Consider the following 20,652-nt stretch of genomic DNA (forward strand, 5'->3'; position numbering starts at 1 on the left):
AGAGAAACATAAGCCAAAATAAACTTTTGGGACTATATCAAAATTAAAAGATTCTGCAAAACAAAGGAAATCATCAACACAACTAAAAGGCAACCTACTGAATGGGAGAAGATATTTGCAAATGATATATCTGATAAAGGGTTAATATCCAAAATATATAAAGAACTTACATGACTCAGGGCACTTGGGTGTCTGACTCTTGATTTCAGCTCAGTTGTAATCTTGGGGTCATGGGATCAAGGCCCATGTTGGGCTCCATGCTTAGTGTGGCGCCTGCTTAAAATTCTCTCCCACCACGTGCATACACTCTAAAAAAAAAAAAAAAAAAAGGGGGAACTTACGCAACTCAACAGCAAACAATAATCCAATTAAAAAAGGAAAAACAGGCAGAAGACATGAACAGACACATCTCCAAAGAAGACATCCAGATGGCCTATAGACACATGAAAAAATGCTCAACATCCCTCATCATCAGGGAAATGCAAATCAAAACCCCAATGAGATATCACCTCACACTTGTCAAAATGGTTAAAATAAAAAACTTGAGCAACAACAAGTGTTGACAAGGATATGGAGAAAAAGGAACCTCTGAGCACTGCTGGGGGGAATGCAAACTGGTGCAACCACTGTGGAAAAGAGTATGGAGTTTCCTCAAAAAGTTAAAATAGAGCTACCCTATGATCCAGTAATCACATTACTGGGTATTTACCCAAAGATTATGAAAACACTAACTCAACAGGATATATAAAACCCTATGTTTATTGCAGCCTTATTTACAATAACCAAACTATGGAAGCAGCCTAAGTTTCCATCAATTGATGAATGGATAAAGAAGATGTGGAATACACACACACATACACACACACACATGCACGCACACACAACGGAATATTATTCAGCCATAAAAAATAATGAAATCTTGGGGATCCCTGGGTGGCACAGCGGTTTAGCGCCTGCCTTTGGCCCAGGGCGCGATCCTGGAGACCTGGGATCGAATCCCACGTCGGGCTCCCTGCATGGAGCCTGCTTCTCCCTCCTCCTGTGTCTCTGCCTCCCTCTCTCTCTCTCTCTCTCTCTCTCTCTCTGTCTATCATAAATAAATAAATCTTAAAAAAAATTAAAAAAAAAATCTTGCCATTCGCAACAGTATAGATGGATCTAAATATAATGCTAAGTGAAATAAACCTGTCAGAGAAAGACAAATACCTTGTGATTTCACTCATATGTGTAATTTAAAAAACAAATGAACAAATGAACAAAGGGAAAACAAAAGAGACAAACCAAAAAACAGACTCTTAACTACAGAGAACAGATGGTTATCAGAGGCAGGGGTGGAGGGGGAGACAAATGAAATAAGAGAAGGGGATTAAGAGTACACTAAGACATGGAATTGTTGAATCATTATATTGTATACCTGAAACTAATATGACATTGTATGTTAATTATACTGGAACTGAAATTTTTAAAAATATGCTAACCTCTAATCACTTCATTCCTTCATCTATAAAATGGTATATGGAATAACCAGGCCTCTGGGAAATAGTCTCCACCCTAGTCACCTCTATACAACTTCCAACCCCCTAACATCCTCAAACGTGTGGATAAAGAGCAACTGGGGCACATTTTAATATTTGTTATATCTGAGTATGTAGTGTTCACTCTCTTGAAAGGATAGGTGACAATGGTCTTAGGCCACTTTTGTGGCCCATGCCTTTAAGATACATGCCCTGCTAGATGCAAAATCCCATTACAGTGAACACTGTTAGAATTGAATGAAGAACAACATGCCAGTTCTTGTAGATGGCCCACAGAAACAGGGATGTGTTAGTCTGGTTGTGGTGACTTCTCTAAATCTGTAACAAAATAGAGTGAAACAAGGTTCAGGATCACTCTAAGAGTTAAGTTTTTGCACTTCAACATTTCCTTTTGCAAGCAGCAACTGTTTTTCAGTTTTCCTCTGCCTGTTCCATACACAGTCCAACTACTCTTGCCAGAAAACAAACAAAAATAAAGAACATGCCTAAACCACTGTGATAGATAACTGTGGATCGGCTTGCTCAACAAGCTCTATCCCGCCCTTCTAGTTGGAAGGGCTAGGAAGAAAAAAAAGACATCTCCAGACTCCCTGGCAGCTAGGGTTCTGCATGTGAGTTAGAGTCTATGAATATATACCTTCATTTGAGACCTGAAAGGTGAACTCACAGTGGGTATTTCCACTAACAAGCATGGTGGAGATTTAAGTTTCAGCATTTGGAGTCTTCTAGCTTTCTGAGTATCAGAGCAGGGTTCACTCTTCATTCCTTTTCCTCACCTTGGACAGCAGCTACAAAGTATATGTCTCACCTCAATTTCCAGTGACTGCCCCAGAACTTCCCAGGCGGGTCATTATTCTAGAAATTATCCTCAGAGGTCCAGTCTACAGCTCACCTTAGTCTGTTTTATATACATCTAATTTCCTGAATTAAATATCTTCATGCTAAAATACCTAGAGTGGTCTCTCTCTCTCTCTTTTTTAAGATTTTATTTATTTATTCATGAGCGAGAGAGAGAGGGGAGGGGCAGGCAGAGACACAGGCAGAGGGAGAAGCAGGCTCCATGCAGGGAGCCCGATGTAGGACTCGATCCCGGGTCTCCAGGATCACACCCTGGGCTGAAGGTGGTGCTACACCGCTGAGCCACCTGGGCTGCCCCTGCTAGAGTGGTTCCTATTTAATACACTGAACCCGGGATCCCTAGGTGGCGCAGCGGTTTGGCGCCTGCCTTTGGCCTAGGGCGCGATCCTGGAGACCCGGGATCGAGTCCCACATCGAGCTCCCGGTGCATGGAGCCTGCTTCTCCCTCTGCCTGTGTCTCTGCCTCTCTCTCTCTGTGACTATCATAAATAAATAAAAATTTAAAAAAAAAGTACACTGAACCCTGGGCAGACCCGGTGGCTCAGCAGTGTAGCGCCACCTTCAGCCCAGGGTGTGATCCTGAAGACCCGGGATCGAGTCCCATGTCAGGCTCCCAGCATGGAACCTGCTTCTCTCTCTCTCTCTGTATCTCTAGTAAATAAATTAAAAATCTTTTTAAAAAAATTACACTGAACCCTGACTGAAATGGCCACTCACCCAGGCCACTCACCCAAAGAAAATGCTAAAAGATCTAGGAAACAGAGAGAAAATAGGTAGAGGATGTGGCTGCCTTTTTCAAGCTAATTGCTGGATTCAGAATACTTTTCCTACTTTTAAGATCAACTTGATTCTCTAAGATTTATATCCAATCAACTCATCAAGGTGAATCTTATTTCCTCTTTTTTTCTAAATCTCCTTTAAGAGAGGGTGGAAATATATATGTGCATTACCTGACTTAAAAAAACATCAGGAAATGAGAAAATAAATAGAGAGAAGAGTGTAGAGAAGGGATTTAAAGAGAGTCTTTAAATTTCAGAATGTCACATTTCATGGACTAAATGCCAGCAATGAATTCTACTAAAAATGAGAAAGTCTTCAGTAAGAAATTTGTAAGTATAAATACAACATAAGAAAACATATTTCCAGTCTGCAGAACACAGATAAAGATGATCAACATGTGTTTTCACCTGCCCAACATCCTTTCTTTGAATGAAAGGATCTACTGTGCCTTATGGGAATCCTTCCCTTTCCTAAATTAGTCTTAGAGGTTGGCGTTGGGGTGTTGGGGTGTGTGTGTACGCGTATGCACATGTGTACCACATCTCCAAACCTATTCCCAATTTCCAGGGGTGGTAACACGGCTCATGCCTGGCTATTCAGAGTCAATCTTGATGCTTCCCTCGAGCAATTAAGGAGAGAGGTGCTCATTAGGAAGTTTTGCACATCTAGGCCTGCTGAAGGCTGGTGCTATCTTGCCCATCTCTGTCATAACAAGGACAGAGTCAGCCTTTTGAAGCCAACATTAAAAAACAAAAACAAAAACAAAAAAAAAACCGCAGAGCTGGGGGCACCTGGGTGGCTCAGTTCATTAAGCATCTGCCTTCGGCTCGGGTCATGATCCCAGGACCCTGGGATAGAGCCCCAGGTCAGGCTTCCTGCTCAGCAAGCAGTCTGCTTCTCCTTCTGCCCCTCTTCCCACTGTTCATGCTCCCTTCTCCCTCGCTCGCTCAAATTTAAAAAAAATTTTTTTTTTAATTGAAAAATATTTTTTAAATAGTAGAGCTGAAATATGGGGAGAAAGAAGAGAAGCAGGAAGGTAGGACACACTCCAGTGCTTTGGTTCCACCTCAAGAATTTTTTAGTGACTTGAGACAAAATAGTCTCTTTATTTAAGTAAGTTTGAAATTGGCTTTTCTGTACCGGAATCTGTAAGAGTCCTGCCTAATACAAAGTAAAACCTGTCAATTCCACGAAATCACTGAAAGGATTATCTAAAGTAGAAAAATATTTGGTTATTCTGAATTTCCTTTCCTTACATGGTTTACCCAATGGGCTTCCCCCAACTTTCCCCTTAGCTTCTGCTGTACTCTGTCTCCTGAACATAAAAAAAGGTCAATTATCATATAAGGGTTTTCTCAGTTTCTTGCTTAGATTTTGGCCTTGGTCTAACTTATTTTAACAAATATGTTCTCTCCACTAAGCTATACAGCCCTGGCATTCTCCTATGTAAAACAACAACAACCAAAACCAACCCTATCTCACTGGTTAGTGCCTGTACCATAGAGAGCGCTCAGTGAGAGAAACAGCCATATCTCTGGAGAGAGTGAGCAGCTTAGCCAGGGTTACATAGGTCGGAAGTGGAGATGTCTTGATTCCAATGCATGTCTGTCCACATCAATTCCACATATTTCTTAAACACCCTGATAATGTATTCCAATCAGAGACATGTTCCTCCTCCCATTGGAGGCAATCCTTCAGTCCCTGGAGGACCCTACTCAAGTACTTAACCTCTCTCCCCCTTCTTTATATACTGCTTGCTTTGGTCCTTCACCTCTAGCATTCAGACCAACTCAAAATTGTCCCTTTGTAAAATACACAAACCCATTCAATTTTTTCCCAATGACTGTGTTTATTTACAGTTATCTTTTGCTTCTCCACTACTGTTCTCATAAAACCACTCGTTCCAAAGTCATCAACAAGATTTTGGTTAAGTCTAAAGCATACTTCTCAGTTCTCATCTTACCTAACTGCTGGGGAATATCTAACAGTATTGAAGCCTCCCTCATTTTTGAAAACAGTCTTCCTTTGGCTCCTACAATTGGTCATCCCTTAAATGCTGTTGCTTTGGAGGACTGTCTCTGCCTCATACATTCTCCAAGTGATCTAAATAGCTCCAATTATCATTTTCATTAGAGAGAGTGAGTAGCCTCTGTAGGGGCCAACATCAGGCCTTTCCAAATTGGACCACTTTGGGATGCAGAATATGCCTAGCTGATAGCAATCAAAGTCCAAAAGATTCAGGAGAAACTCTGACTCCATGACCCCCAACAACTGCCTAAACTTAGGTGGAGGACCTGCTCCAAGAAGAGAGCTACCAACATAGATAACTATATTATAATATGAACTTGGTATGATAAATAGGGAAGAATCAGCAAGCTTATCTGAACAAGGTCCTCTCTATGTGCCATTGTTTCTGAATGGCTCAGAAAACATCTGTTTACCAAACATTTGCTCTTTCAACCTCCTACGAATTGCATTCCTTCCCTTTGAAGTCATAGACCCCTATCCTTAGTTCACGATGACATTTATACCTCATTTTGCCTGCCTTTCGAATCTCATGTCTATGTGAATTCCCTGTACATACAAAATTACATTTAATTTTCAGTTAATCTATTTCACATCAATTTAATTCTTAGTTCAATCAGAAGAATCCTGAAGAGCATAATAACATTTCTTTCTCCCCAACAGTTGGCATATCAACAGGATACTTTAACTTTCTGGGACAACTGTTTGCCCTACTATCACTACAGCTGAGATCCTTGGGCATCTGACATACAAGCAAGCAGAAGGTAAGTTTTCTTATCATGTCAGCCTCCCAGAATTTCCATCTACAGGGTCCAACTGAATAATAGTGGTAACAGTCCTTCTTCTCTTTCTAAAATTTAGATTAGTAGGAGAAAATATTTGTAGAACTAGTTCCTTGGACTTGGCAACTCTTAGTAAATTTGGGAGAGTACTCTTGGTTTTATTAATCCACTTCCTTGCAGAGATGGTCTTTGTTTTTGTCTTTGTCTGATGTGTTGTCATTAAGAGGAAAAATCATAGGGTAAAAATGCAGGCAGAGACCCTATTATAAGTCTGCTCAAGCTAGACTCACAGATAGGTAAGTTCATGGTTCTTACCTGACTGGCATCTATTTAGATAAGCTTTGCTGTGGGTTAATGTACACATGAGGTTAAGGCTGTTGCTAAGGGACATCTTGGAAACCAAAGCCACAAAATATGTGGGCATGGGTTACACACTTAGAAGCTGTTAGAGTGCTCACCACCTAACTCAAAGGCTCCTTTGTTAGGATATGTTGACCACAGAATGTATTAGATTGATACTAGGTTATACCTGTCAACCTCAAGTAAACTACCATGCAACAAGATATACTGTAAAACACCATATAAGCTCTAACTCCATGGCACATCCCTCCTAATAAGTTTGTCTCCAAGAGATCCAAGGCTTAGCTAAAGCTGTTAATGTACACATAAGAAAAACTGGATGAGGTTTCCTTTTATCTTGTAGGTCCTGAGAGCTCAGCATAGGCTCTGAAGGATTCATGCACCTGTGTGCATCTGGGGAAGGCTGCATAGCCTGTGGATCCAAACTTAGGAAACAAAAATGTGGGTGATTTTGGCTTGGTAAGTCATCCTATTGTGTTCAAAGCGAGGAAAAATATGTGATTCCCTGTGTTTTGACACAGCTGCTTAACAGAGTTCCTCGTGGTTCTTGTCTCATTATTTATGCCAGTTCTCAGGGAAGTTTGTCGTAAGACCATGTCCCAGACCATAAGGAACATTTGTTGGTCTCAACCTTCATTGCTTGTTAGTGCTGTCCAGTCCCATTCCAGTAGCACCTGCCTGTGGTACAGGCAAATCTGCGGCTGGAGGCAACTCACATTTTTGTGGAAGACCAAGGACACTGTTATCACTACATCATCCTTACTGCCTGTGCAATGAAGGCCTTTGCTTCCCTAGGAACTTTTGGATAATGGGGGCTGCATCACCTTTGCCCTCTCTAGGGATGCCTCTTGTATCTCTGGTTAAGCCACTAAAAGTCTTACTGGTTTGAATGACTATTAATAGATCCTACTTATCAACAGCCAAATGATGGATCCTTTAAATTGGCTATATTTGAGGGATCCCTGGGTGGCGCAGCGGTTTGGCGCCTGCCTTTGGCCCAGGGCGGGATCCTGGAGACCCGGGATCGAATCCCACATCGGGCTCCCGGCGCATGGAGCCTGCTTCTCCCTCTGCCTGTGTCTCTGCCTCTCTCTCTCTCTGTAACTATCATAAACAAATAAAAATTAAAAAAAAATAAATTGGCTATATTTGAAAGAAAAAAAATTATGGAGAGCTCTCGATCGTCTTATTAGTATAATGGCTAGCCTTAGGTGGCTGCCTTTCAAGATTAAAGAACAGAAATTACACTTAAGACAAAAAGTAATGGCCACAACTAAGAAAATTAGTAAAGGGAGACTTTCCTAAGATAGATCTAGGAGACTAGAAGGAGAGGCTGGAAGGGGGAGCAGTACTAGTCAATGTCGATTACAGGAAGACCTGTCAATTACAGACCGTGACAGAAGAACCATCAATAGAAAAGAATCATCCATGACAGATCCCGACAGGGAAAGACATACACTGCATTTCCTATAAGAAATCGACTACTTCAGCTATTCAGCCAATGAGAAACTGTTATCACCCTAAACCCTTTCTTCCCTCCGATGGACTTTCATTCAAAACAACCCTTTCCAACTTCCTCCCTCTTCTCTGTAAAATAACATTCCTTTCCCTTGTTTGTTAGACTTGCTTTTGCTTGTCCCATAGCTTGTGTGTTCCGAATTGCAATTCTCTGTTTATTCCCGACTAAACCCATTTTGCTGGTGAAATAACGGATGGTTTTGTTTTGAAGGTTAACATTACCTGGTGATCAGAAGTAGGATCCAGAGAAGATCCCCAATGACTTTAAAGTTGATCAGCAAACAGGAGCCGGTACTCATGGAGCCAACTGGGATCACTGCTTTCTTGCTGGCCCTGGAGTTTGGGGGTACTTTTCTCCTAGATTTCAAGCTCTACTCTCTGTGTTTGAGCTCTCCACACTTTATTTGAGATCTGTTTTTAGACTTTGTTCTTTCTGAGATACTCCTTTGGCCTTCAACCCAACCCCTTTTTAGAACCAGACTCTTCCTGTTGGAACTATGCCAGTTTTTGGTCTGGCTCCTCTTTTGGGACTGGACTGTTCTGGTTGGAACTGTGCCTGTCAGAACTACGATGGCCTTTAATCTGACTCCTTGTAGGAATCAGACTGTTCCCATTGGAAATGTGCCTGTTGGAACTGCACTAGCCTCTGATCCAATTTCTTTTCGGAACTGGACCGTTCCTTGTGAAAAATGTGGTAGCCTTGGTCCAACTCCTGTTTGGAACCAAACTGTTCCTGTTGCAACTGTGCTGGCCTTTGGTCCAGTTCCTTCTGGAATGAGGCTGTGACTGTTCAAACTGTACTGTTTAGGAACTTTTCTTCTTACCCTGGGGAAAAACCTCTAACAAATGGAATCCCTGCCATCAAAATGCTTTTTGGGTGCCCCCACCTCTCTGGACCCTGATTTTATGTGTATAGACTATAGTCCCTCCTTACATGCATTTCTCACTGAATGGATGGATTTAACCAAGAGTAATTTAGAACTTCAATGGCCATTACGGGGCACTTTAAACCTCTCCAAACTTGTTTTTCTCAAAATTAAGTTAGAAAGCTACAGCTCCTAACAACAAACAAAATGAAATGAGATGCATATTTTAATTGGTACATTAGACTTCCAAATGTTTTCAGGATTCTCCTTGCAAAATGCTGTTTTCTACAGGAAGAAGTCAAAATGGCTTCCGAGGCCTCTTTCTCACCTCCCTCATCTTCTTTGCAGATATGAGGCAGCCACTGCTCAGGCCCTGCTTCTACCATCATTTTCTTTCTGCTGAACTTCCTCTTTATCCTCTCCGGAGTCTTCCAAAACCTGTTCTTAACATTAAGTCTTCTGAGGTACTAAATAAGCTAAAAGCTTCTTATGTTCTCCGGACTAAGCTGAATTGGGAGCCATATTTAAAAATTTTCCTGACGTAACTTAATGGCCCCCCATAAGTTTGCTGAGGAATTTAACATAGTTAAATTCAAACTTACCAACCTGGTTTCTCAGACTTATGTCAATTAGTCCACATGCTTGGTGAGGGTAGGCCAAAAGCTGGATGAAACTAGTCCAACAGGAATCTCCTGAATGAAACTTAAAAGGTATAAACCCCTAACTTTTGGCAAGATGCTAAAACACTCGGGACACCTGGGTGGCTCAGTGGTTGAGCGTTTGCCTTTGGCTCAGGGTGTGATCCTGGAGTCCCGGGATTGAGTCCCCCATCGGGCTTCCTGCATGGAGCCTGTCACTGCCTCTGTCTCTGTGTCTCTCATGAATAAATAAATAAAATCTTAAAAAAAAAAAAAAAAAGATGCTAAAACACTCACTGGAAACCCCCCACCAAGCAATTATAGTAGCTTTTCCTAAGCCTGCTGATTGGAATAAAACTTAGGCTTATACACAAAAGCCTGAGGAACCTGTTCATGACTAGTATAATCAACTCCAAATTGCTTTTAAAGAAAATTCTGATCTTCCTTTGGATACGGAATCCACCTGGGTTTTAAATCTGTTTATTAATGGGCTGAATTGGTAGCTTTCTCTTTTAGTTAAGAGGACAAGGATGGAATGAGTAACTGCCCGCTCCAGATTTAGTTAATACAGCATACCAGCTCGCTCACATCCTAGATGAGTCATCATCTAAAAGAAAGATCACTAAAATTCTTAGTATTCAATTCTGACAAATAAAGGTCCCCGAACAAACTCCCCCACCCCCAATTTCTGCTATTAGTGTGGGTAATCAGGGCATTGGAAAAAAGACTGTTACAAACTTGAGCATTCCAGGCACCTTCAGCCCTCTTGTCATTCTTTCCAATGTCCTCCTAGTTCCCAATGATGGGGTTCCAAGGAACTACAGAGGCTCTTCCCAATTCTCCTTCCTAGTAGGCCTGAAGAAACCACTGTCCAGGTTGGGAATGAATAGCTCTGTGTACTGACATAGGAACTATACTGTCTATGCACAATCCCAGAGCTATAGGGCAGCCTCTGCCTCGGAGTAATAAAAACAGTTCATACTGTAGTGTCTCTAATAAACCTCAACAGGTTCCTGCCTCTGAACCTATTCTCTTCTAAGGCCCTTTGAGAGATATACATGCTTTTCTCCTTAGTTCTTCTGTCCCTACTCATTTAGTGACCCAAGATTTCTTAGGAAAGTATCATTCTGGAATTTCTGCCAAAATGGGGAAATAATTCTAAATTTGATAGTAGTAATCAAAACAGGCACTCAGGGGAATTAAATGACACTTTGACATTTTTTATTTGTTCTGTGACAGCATGATAGCTGGGACACTGATTATTCCTAATAGATCAGCTACCATCTCCTTTATTGGCAAAATCTTTAACTGACACAGAATCCACAGTGTACCTCCCATCAAGATTCAAATAGATCCCTCAAGCTATCTCCACAAAACTAATCAATACCCTATAAATAAAGAAACCCTTCAAAGCATCAAGCCCATAATAGAAGACAACAAGGCTCAATTTCTACATGCTTTACTAAAAAATGACAAACCTGATCCCATTATTTAGAAAGATGGGGAAGACATTAGCTTCTGAGAAAGAAGCCCAATACTAAAGCCCTCTGTCCTTGGACATCCTAATTATCAACTTCCCTTATTCCTCTTTGTATGTGAGAGGGAAGGAAATGCCTTTTTAGTACTCACCCTAAAATTCGACCATTTTTGCCCAAGGAGTGATTAAAACCAACAACTTGACCCCGTGGCATGGGGATAACCCCTCTGCTTCAGAGCCATTCCTACCACTGCCCTCTTAAAGTCACTGAAGAATTAATCATGGGATCCATCCCCTTTAACCATCCTTGTACTTTAGCCTAGGGCAAAACTGTAAACATTTATACTGATAGTCAATATGCCTTTGGGGTAGCTCACGACTTTGGAATATTATGGAAACAATGCTATGCCCTTACCTCCAATGGGGATAAAATTAAAAATAGCTCCTATGTTCAAAATGTATTAAATGTCATAGCTTTGCTGGCTGTTCTGGCTACTATTCAAGTCCCTGGGCATTCCAGACTCCACTCCCTGGAGACGAAAGGAAACCACCTCACTGATATTTCCACCAAAAATACTACTTTCAAGGAAATCAATAGCCAAATCTCTGTTATGGTCCAAAGGGATATTCCGCCAAATGAGAACTCAGAAAAACTGACAAGAGATATCCAACAATTGTTCCCGGAGAAGGAAAATAGTATTGAAAATCTAGTAACAGTTGGTTCAATAAAAAGAGAACTCTGATTTCTTTTCTTTTCTTTTTTTTTTTTTAGTCTTTAAATTACTTTAATATACATAATCTTATCTCTTCCCTCTCTCCTTCTTTTCTCCCTCCCCTCTCTTCTTTCCTGCATTTATTCAAAACCAATTTTGTGCATTTCCGAATACTTGGTGGGGGGTGGAGCTGCTCTTCTATCTTTTTTTTTTAATAATAAATTTATTTTTTATTGGTGTTCAATTTGCCAATATACAGAATAACACCCAGTGCTCATCCCGTCAAGTGCCCCCCTCAGTGCCCGTCACCCATTCACCCCCACCCCCTGCCCTCCTCCCCTTCCGCCACCCCTAGTTCGTTTCCCAGAGTTAGGAGTCTTTATGTTCTGTCTCCCTTTATACCTAGGAATAAACCTAACCAAAGAGGTAAAGGATCTATACCCTAACAACTATAGAACACTTCTGAAAGAAATTGAGGAAGACACAAAGAGATGGAAAAATATTCCATGCTCATGGATTGGCAGAATTAATATTGTGAAAATGTCAATGCTACCCAGGGCAATTTACACGTTTAATGCAATCCCTATCAAAATACCATGGACTTTCTTCAGAGAGTTAGAACAAATTATTTTAAGATTTGTGTGGAATCAGAAAAGACCCCGAATAGCCAGGGGAATTTTAAAAAAGAAAACCATATCTGGGGGCATCACAATGCCAGATTTCAGGTTGTACTACAAAGCTGTGGTCATCAAGACAGTGTGGTACTGGCACAAAAACAGACACATAGATCAATGGAACAGAATAGAGAACCCAGAAGTGGACCCTGAACTTTATGGTCAACTAATATTCGATAAAGGAGGAAAGACTATCCACTGGAAGAAAGACAGTCTCTTCAATAAATGGTGCTGGGAAAATTGGACATCCACATGCAGAAGAATGAAACTAGACCACTCTCTTTCACCATACACAAAGATAAACTCAAAATGGATGAAAGATCTAAATGTGAGACAAGATTCCATCAAAATCCTAGAGAACACTGGCAACACCCTTTTTGAACTCAGCCACAGTAACTTCTTGCAAGATACATCCACGAAGGCAAAAGAAACAAAAGCAAAAATGAACTATTGGGACTTCATCAAGATAAGAAGCATTTGCACAGCAAAGGATACAGTCAACAAAACTAAAAGATAACCTACAGAATGGGAGAATTCTGATTTCAACCACAATATCAATCTAACCCTACCAGAAATTCTAAAACTAAGCCATTGGTCTACTCACAAAACGACAGCATTCGCGAACCAATGTTAGTGGGGAAATATTAGTAAGGTCACAGAAGTGCCCTTTTCACTTATCCCACCTGTCCAAAGTATAATCCAGGGAAACTTATTTTAAAAAGTGGATTTCATACAACTTCTCTGTCTCAGGGATATAAATATGATTTAGTCATGGTTTGTGTTTCTCACTGAACCGAAGCTTTCTTTTATTGCCAGGCCAATGTCTCTTCCATGGCTAAAATTCTGTTAGAAAATATTATCTCTACCTGGGGAACCCTCTTGAACTTCATAATGATCAGGAAACCCATCTTACCAGTCGGATACTTCAACAATTCTTTGCTGTTTGGTTTAACAACATTTTGATTTGCACACCATCCTCAATCCCCAGGGTTAGTCAAATATACCAACTGCATTATTAAGACTCAACTGGCAAAATCTGTAGAGAGCCTCCAACTACCTTGGCCCAAAGCACTGCTATTGGTCCTTCTACATCTCAGATCCACCCCCTTTGGAACTCATAGGCTCTCACCCCTTAAGATGGTCATAGATATAACCAATGTACTTGGACTCTTTTGACCCACAATTGGTAAAGGAGATATACTTCAATATTGTAAAGGCCTAATTGCTTCTATTAAAATAATAATGCTTTGGTAGACCAATCTTTTCACAGCACACTCCTGGAAGACAAAAACCTAAAAGATCATACCTTGCAACCTGGAGAATTTTGTCTACTGGAAGACACCTCTAGAAAGACTCTCTTCGACCTCAAGTACTGCTAACCAAATTAGGTACTGCTAACCAAAATTTGTGCTGCCAAGTTTCAAGGAATAGACTCAGATTCGGGTAATATATCTAAACAAAGCATTGAACCCTGAGTGGACCTGCACACCATCTGGTGACCTGAAAGTAAAGATTTCCCAGAACTGAAGCAGAGGACATCTGATGAGACAGCTTTCCCAAGATGTCTGGGGTCAGGCTTCTATATCTTTTTCCTCATTGACTGTTTTTCCTGTCTTTTTTTGTGGAAACACAATGTCCTAGTCTGCATTTCCCAAGCCCCTGCATAAGGTGGAAACCTCTCCTTTTTACTGGAGCTTTTCAGCCTTTTGGAAACAGCCTCATCATGATCTCATGACAAACTAATCTTCTCACTTGCTTTGTCTGAAGGATCAGAAGGTTCAGGATTCACGAATGTCTTTTTTTTCATCTAGACTATTAACTAACTCTGGATTCTTATCCAAATTCATGGTTTCTGGATTTACAACTTTACAGATTGTGTTACTGATAACATATTTGGTTCCAAATGATGCTTTTGAGATAATCATATTGTTTTAATACATCCTTGATGTTCTGCTACTTTTGCAAAAAGTTCATTCACTATTGCTTCATGTCTATACCGGCACTGTATTTCCCCAAATGCACTGTTAATTCTTTCAGTGTTCCTGCAGTATTCAGTACTCTGCTTTCATGGCCCTTTAGGCAGAGACTTCCAGAAGACATATACAACTCTGGATTTGACTGAATAGAAAGAACCTTTCTCCCCTAAATCTGAATAAGTGCCAATAAATGTTCCAATTGGCTACTTTCTGATTTAGGGTCCAGTTGTAGACCTACCATACAATTTGGAATTGTTATGTCACTTCTGTATAATTATTTCATATTTTGTATTTTGTTGCCTCTGAAACTTTTGTAAAAATGGTGTAACCAATAAGGAGATGATCTCCAATGCTTATGACCTTGATAAATGTAAATTGATATAGGAAAGATGTTAGGGTACAAAGCTGACGGCCAAGAAAGAATTCTTGAGATGTCTTGGTACAAAAAGGTGGTTTTATTAAAGCACAGAGACAAGACCTATGGGCAGAAAGAGCTGTGCCACAGTCATGAGGAGTGGCCCATTGTATACTTACAAGCTGGGAGGGCGTGAGGGAGAGCGTAAGTCTCTAAGGGATTTGGGAAGCAAGTTTCCAGGACCTTGAGGGGGCTAGCTATTTTTGGGAAAAGGTCATTTACTACCGTCTAATAAAACCTGAGTCATGAGATCCTTCAGATGTATGTTTGGTGGGTCATGTGCTTGGGGGATGACTGTCAACATGTATCTTGGGGGATAGAGATAAAGGGACTTTCCAAAGGAATTTTGTATGTTCAAGATGACTTACAGAATCCAGGGAGTTGGGCCAAGATTGCCTTGTGCCCTTAGCAAAGAATCAACATGGAGGCAGCTGAGTTCCTAGAGGATCGCTCTGCCTGTTTCAAGGACTTGTCAATAGGCTGTAGGTAGTAAGAAAATTCAATATTTTTTCTTCTGCCTTTGTTTCCCATATCATGAATGACTGATGATAAATGCCTGAGGGTTCTCCCTCCTAACCCTCTTTGTTACTCAAATGTGGCCTTGTTTCTAACTGCTCTGCCCTTTCCCTCTGACACAAGGAAAGGTCTTTCCTGGCACAGAGGGAAAAAACCATTGAATATGAAAAAACCCGATTTGATCAGTGATACCTTCAGAGAAAGATCTTGATCAAAAGGAGGAAATGTGAAAATCAATAAAGGGAAACCACTAAAATGGACCTGGGATGCTAGAAGGGGAGGCAAGAAGGGAGAGCAGTACCACTCAATAGCGATCTCAGGAAGACTTGTCAGTTACAAACCCCAGCAAAAGAATCTTCAACAAGAAAGAAGCATTCATGACAGATCCCAACAGAGAAAGACTTACATTGCACTTCCTACAAGAAATCCAGTACCTCAGCAACTCAGCCAGTGAGAAGCCATCATCACTCTTGAACTCTTGCTTTTCTCCACTGGACTTTCATTTGGAACAACACCTGCCAACTTCCGCCCTCTTTTCCATAAAATACCATTCATACTTGCTTGTCCTGAATTGCAATTCACTGTTATCCTCAAATAAACCTATTTTGCTGGCAAAATAATGAAGTTTTATTTTTAAGGTTAACATTACCAATATAAATTCCCCTTCTTAGAATCCAGCCACATTTGACTGTTCTTTTGGTTTTTTTTTTCATTTGACTGTTTTAACTTCCCTCTTCCCTACAGAATATAGAAAGCACTCTGACCTAATCCCTAGGTCCAAAGTATATACAGGTTACTCACATGAATGCTGAAAGCCAAGAGGGCATTTAGTAAAAGCCCCCAGGACTGGCAGTAAGGCTCACTTGGCCCTTGCTTTCCAGGGCTCTGTAATCAGGCTTTGCCAGCTTCAGGCATTCCTCTTCAATGTCCTTTGCAGGTGTATCCTTGACCCCCCCCCCCCCCCACACACACACACACAAGGAATTCATATGCCCTGGACAGCAGCAGATATTTTAAATTATAAAGCCCTTTTACATCCAGTTTCAAAAGATCCTACCAAATTTAGAGAGGAATTAGAAAGACTCATGACCATTCACAAGCCCTCCCTCCCATTCCCACCTCACCCTGGGGGAACAGGTGACTTCACTCACCTACAAATGATCTCTAGAAGGCCAACATTCAGGGACTAACAGAAGCCAAAATTGAACTGTGTACTTAGGAAAAAAAAAAAAAAGCTTCATTAAAATGTTTTATATGGACTTTTACAAAGGCATAAATCTTTTCATTTCATTTTAGTTAAAAATCGTCCTGAACCACATTTAGTTAAAAAGGTGGATCAAACCCTTGATATTCAGGTAACAGGTCAGTTCTTGGGGGCAGGGGCGGGGGGCTGTTAAAAACAACCATCTTGGGATGCCTCACGACTGTCAAGGCCATCGAAAACAAAGAAGTCTGGGATGCCTGGGTGGCTCAGGGGTTGAGCGTTTGCCTTTGGCTCAGGGCATGATCCTGGAGTTTCAGGATCGAGTCCCACATCAGGCTCCCTTCAGGAAGCCTACTTCTCCCCCTGCCTGAGTCTCTCTCTCTCTCTCTCTCTCTCTCTCTCACTCTGTCTCATGAATAAATGAATAAAATCTTAAAAAAAAAATCTTTGGGATTCCTGGGTGGCTCAGCGGTTGAGCATCTGCCTTCAGCTCGGGGCATGATCCCAGAATCTGGGATCAAGTCCCACACTGGGCTCCCTGAGAGGAGCTCGCTTCTCTCTCTGCCTCTTTCTGTGTGTGTCGCTCATGAATAAATAAATAAAATCTTAAAAAAAAAAAATCTTTGTTGTGCAAATCTCTACAAAACCAGAAATACAAGTCTCTTTACCAATCCCCCAAACCTCACCTATTCCTCTCAAAATGCTTGTAGATATTATAAAAGATCAGGATATTGGAACAAAATTGTCCTGTACTTAAGAAAGGTACATTTTAAATAGCAATTACCCTGGAACTCCTAGGAAAAAGATTTTTTTTTGCATTCTGTCCCTTTAAATTATAAATTTTATCGTGTCTTTGAAAACATAACCTACATCACCTGAGATTAATAACAAAAAGGTGTGGAAAGGACTTTTAAAAGACAAACTATTGGGGCACCTGGCTGGCACACTCAGTAGAGCATGTGATTTAAAAAAAAATTTTTTTTAGAGTGCACATGTATATGTAGGGACAGAGAGAGCATTTTAAGCTGGCTCAACACCCACCACAGAGCCCGATGTGGGGGTAAATCTCAGGACCCTGAGACCATGACCTAAGTCAAAATCAAGAGTCCGATGCTTAACCAACTGAGCCACCCAGCGGTCCCCCAAAGCATGACTCTTGGTCTTGGGGTTAGGAGTTCAAACTCCACACTGAGGACAGTTTACTTAAAACAAACAAAAACAAACAACAAAAACTGCTAAAAGGACTTTAGCATCTCTGATAATAGGATGCCCCAAATCTCCACCTTGATAAACTCTTTGATACTTTGTGCCTCTGTGATACGGATTTTCTATCCCCATCTTCTCCAGGGCCTAAGAGTCATTTTTTGAAATGCAAACTTTAGGGAGAAATTTTTCATGAAGAATGAAAAAAACAAGAAGAGACAGAGGTAGATATTTGGAAACTGGGCCTATACCGTCTTCTCCAACTTCCCTTTTTCCTGAAGCCATGCAAACTGGATATGAACAACTTGATGTAAACTTCAGAGAAATCACCACAATAGCCCACATAGAGACAATCTTTGTGCCTGTTGCTCTGTGGGCCAATCAAAAAGGATCACCAGAGACATTCAAACTACAAACCAGGCAAATCTGATAGATTGCCACTGCCTGCTCTCACGCTGAAGATGCTTCATGCCTGACATCTAGAAATCTTCTCCACTGTCTACTCTCAGAACTCAGACACTGGTTCATAATTTGATCTAATCATTAATCATTGTTCTTCCTTTGTTTTCATAAAAATGCCTCTTATTTAATACCTGATTACTTGAACCATTGGCCTAACTTTGCCAACACACCTGCATTATCGCGTCCTGAAATGAGTTCAACTGAACTGACCTACTGTCAGGACCAAGAGACTAATTCAACAAGATGAAACAATCTACCAACTTTTTTTTTTTATTATTTTTTTCCAACTCAACTTTTTTTAAGATGTTAAAAATTTTATTAGAGAGAGAGAGAGAGAGAGCATGAGCTGGGGAAGGGGCAGAGGGAGAGGGAGAGGGAGAAGCAGGCACTGAGCAAGATGCCCAATGCAGGGCTCTATCCCAGGACCCTGGGATCATGACCGGAACTGAAGGCAGATGCTTAACCAACTGAGACACCCAGGCACTCCTCAATTCAACTTCTAATGTGTGAAACATCCAGGTAAATTTCAAAGGAAGGAACTGTAGGGGTTAAGGGCAGACTACCCAAGACAGACCACTTTGGCATGCAGATTATGACTAGCTGAAAATAATCAAGGCCCAAGACTCAGGAAGAAACTTTGACCCCTTTCCCCAACAACAACTGTGTAAAAAAATTTAGATAAAGGACTTACTCCGGGAAGAGAGCTAGCACCATACATAACTACATAATAATATGAACTAGATACGGTAGACACAGAACATAGCAAGGCCTGTTTGATCAAAGTCTTCTATGTGCAATTGTTCCTGAGTTGCCCAGAAAACATTTGTTTACCAAACATTTACTCTTTTTTAATCTTCCTGTCAATTGTATTACTTTTTCTTTGATGTCCTAGACTCCTACTCTCTTCTCCTTAGTTCGGGATGACAAATACACCTCATGTTGCCTGTCCTTTGGAATCTCATGTCTAGTGAGATTCCCTGTACATACAAAATTAAGTTTGATTTTCAGCTGTTAATCTGTCTCATGTCAATTTAATTATTAGTCCAGTTAGAACAATCTTCAAGGGCATAGAAAATATTTTCCTCTCCAACACCTCCCACTATCCAGTCTTTTTTTTTTTTTTTTTTACCATAATAATACAAATGTTAGGTAGACAGAAATACTACCCAGAATAAAACCCCATCTGGCAATATTTGGATAGAGGCAAAGAGAAGTCAGATGTTACAGGCTGGAATGCTGTGTTCCTTATTATGCTGTATGAAACATTTAGTAACAGCATCCACCATCTGTGATACCTTCAAAGGCAAACTATATCCCAGCCAAGGAGAAACTAGAAAAGATTCAGGGTTGACATATGTTGGCTGCTTCTTGCTGTTTTTAGCACAGTCCTATGAAAGCACTGAGCTCATGCAGGAGCTGGACAGTTTGAGGCAAAATGGGAGGGAATACAGCTCTGATTAGGGGGCTATTTTCTGCTTGCTGTCTAAAATTTGATCTTAGTGGAGAAAAAAAAAAAGCCATAGAACTTTTATAGTCCAAACAGAAACAGTTAAATCAAATTTCATCATACTTAGGACGCTATTGATTTTAAGACGTCATCATTTATGAACTAATTGAAAAAATAAAAGTTGCTAATAACATAATGCTTTCTTATCCATCTGAATTATATTTTATTAAGAGCTCATGACTACATTTAAACAGATCTTAATATTATTCCTTATGCATACATAAATAGAAAAATATAAATAAATTGGTTAACTCTCTCTCCTGGAACTTCTATACCTCTTTACGTTTGCAGCTTGAATCTTTGGAATTACCTTTAATGCTGAATAATAAATGTGTTTTCCCAAAAATAGAATTACGATGCAGCATTTTTTAAGAGAATGCTCCACTAGTATCTCCAGGATTTTCTTCCAGATAGCCAGCACCCATTCTGCAAGTTTTGATGATTGAGCATAGGCAATGATACGGATTAGGACCATACTGATTTGTGAAGTGTTAAAATGTGAAAGAAGAAAAAGCCTATGTATCAATAAAATACAGCAACTTTATCATTCTGAAGAAAACATGAGTGTGCACATGAGCACACAGTGGGGGAGGGGAAGCAAGAGACAGGGAGAGAGATCATCTTGAGCAGGCTCCATGCTCAGCTGGAAGCCCGACATGGGGCTTGATCTCATGACCCTGAGACCATGATCTGAGCTAAAATCAAGAGTCAGACACTTAACTGACTGAGCCACCCAGGTGCCTCTATAATTCCAAGATTTTTAAGGTATCTTCAGTTACAGTTTCCTGATAGACAGCATAGACAGCAGGGGCATCTCAGTGGGCAAAGGGCAAATGGGAAAGGGCCTTTCAACAAAGCCTTCGTTTTCGGTTGGTTTCCTGGAAGGAGAGCTAGGGGCTGAGCAGTATAGAGGCCAGTGAGTAAAATATTAGCTCTTTAGGCTAATGCCTAAAGGCTGTGCCTTGCCTGTGGTTATTTGCAAATGGACGTGACCATACGCCAGCTATACATTTTGAGCAAATTACAACAATTATAATCGAAAGTTTCACCTAATGACTTTTGTACTGAACTATGAATGAAGGAAGGCCAGCAAGCTTGGAGATTTTGTTTTGTTTTGTTTCTTGGAGTCAGTAGGGTTGGGTT

The 20,652-nt window shown here is 40.7% G+C and overlaps 1 long non-coding RNA gene across 38 annotated transcripts in view; it reads right to left on the reverse strand.

Moving 5' to 3' along the window:
- The window catches only part of LOC102153619, a 214,301-nt gene that overhangs the window by 28,572 nt on the left and 165,077 nt on the right, over positions 1-20,652 (reverse strand). For 36 of the 38 annotated variants that reach the window (XR_005384697.1, XR_005384729.1, XR_005384730.1 and 33 more), the window contains one exon: positions 16,285-16,347. The exons of the other annotated variants lie outside the window; for them this stretch is intronic. This is a non-coding gene — a long non-coding RNA (uncharacterized LOC102153619). The remainder of the gene's footprint in view (positions 1-16,284; positions 16,348-20,652) is intronic. 38 annotated transcript variants of the gene reach the window in all.

This window comes from Canis lupus, chromosome 36 (assembly GCF_011100685.1).
Source record: "Canis lupus familiaris isolate Mischka breed German Shepherd chromosome 36, alternate assembly UU_Cfam_GSD_1.0, whole genome shotgun sequence".
Taxonomy (NCBI): domain Eukaryota; kingdom Metazoa; phylum Chordata; class Mammalia; order Carnivora; family Canidae; genus Canis; species Canis lupus.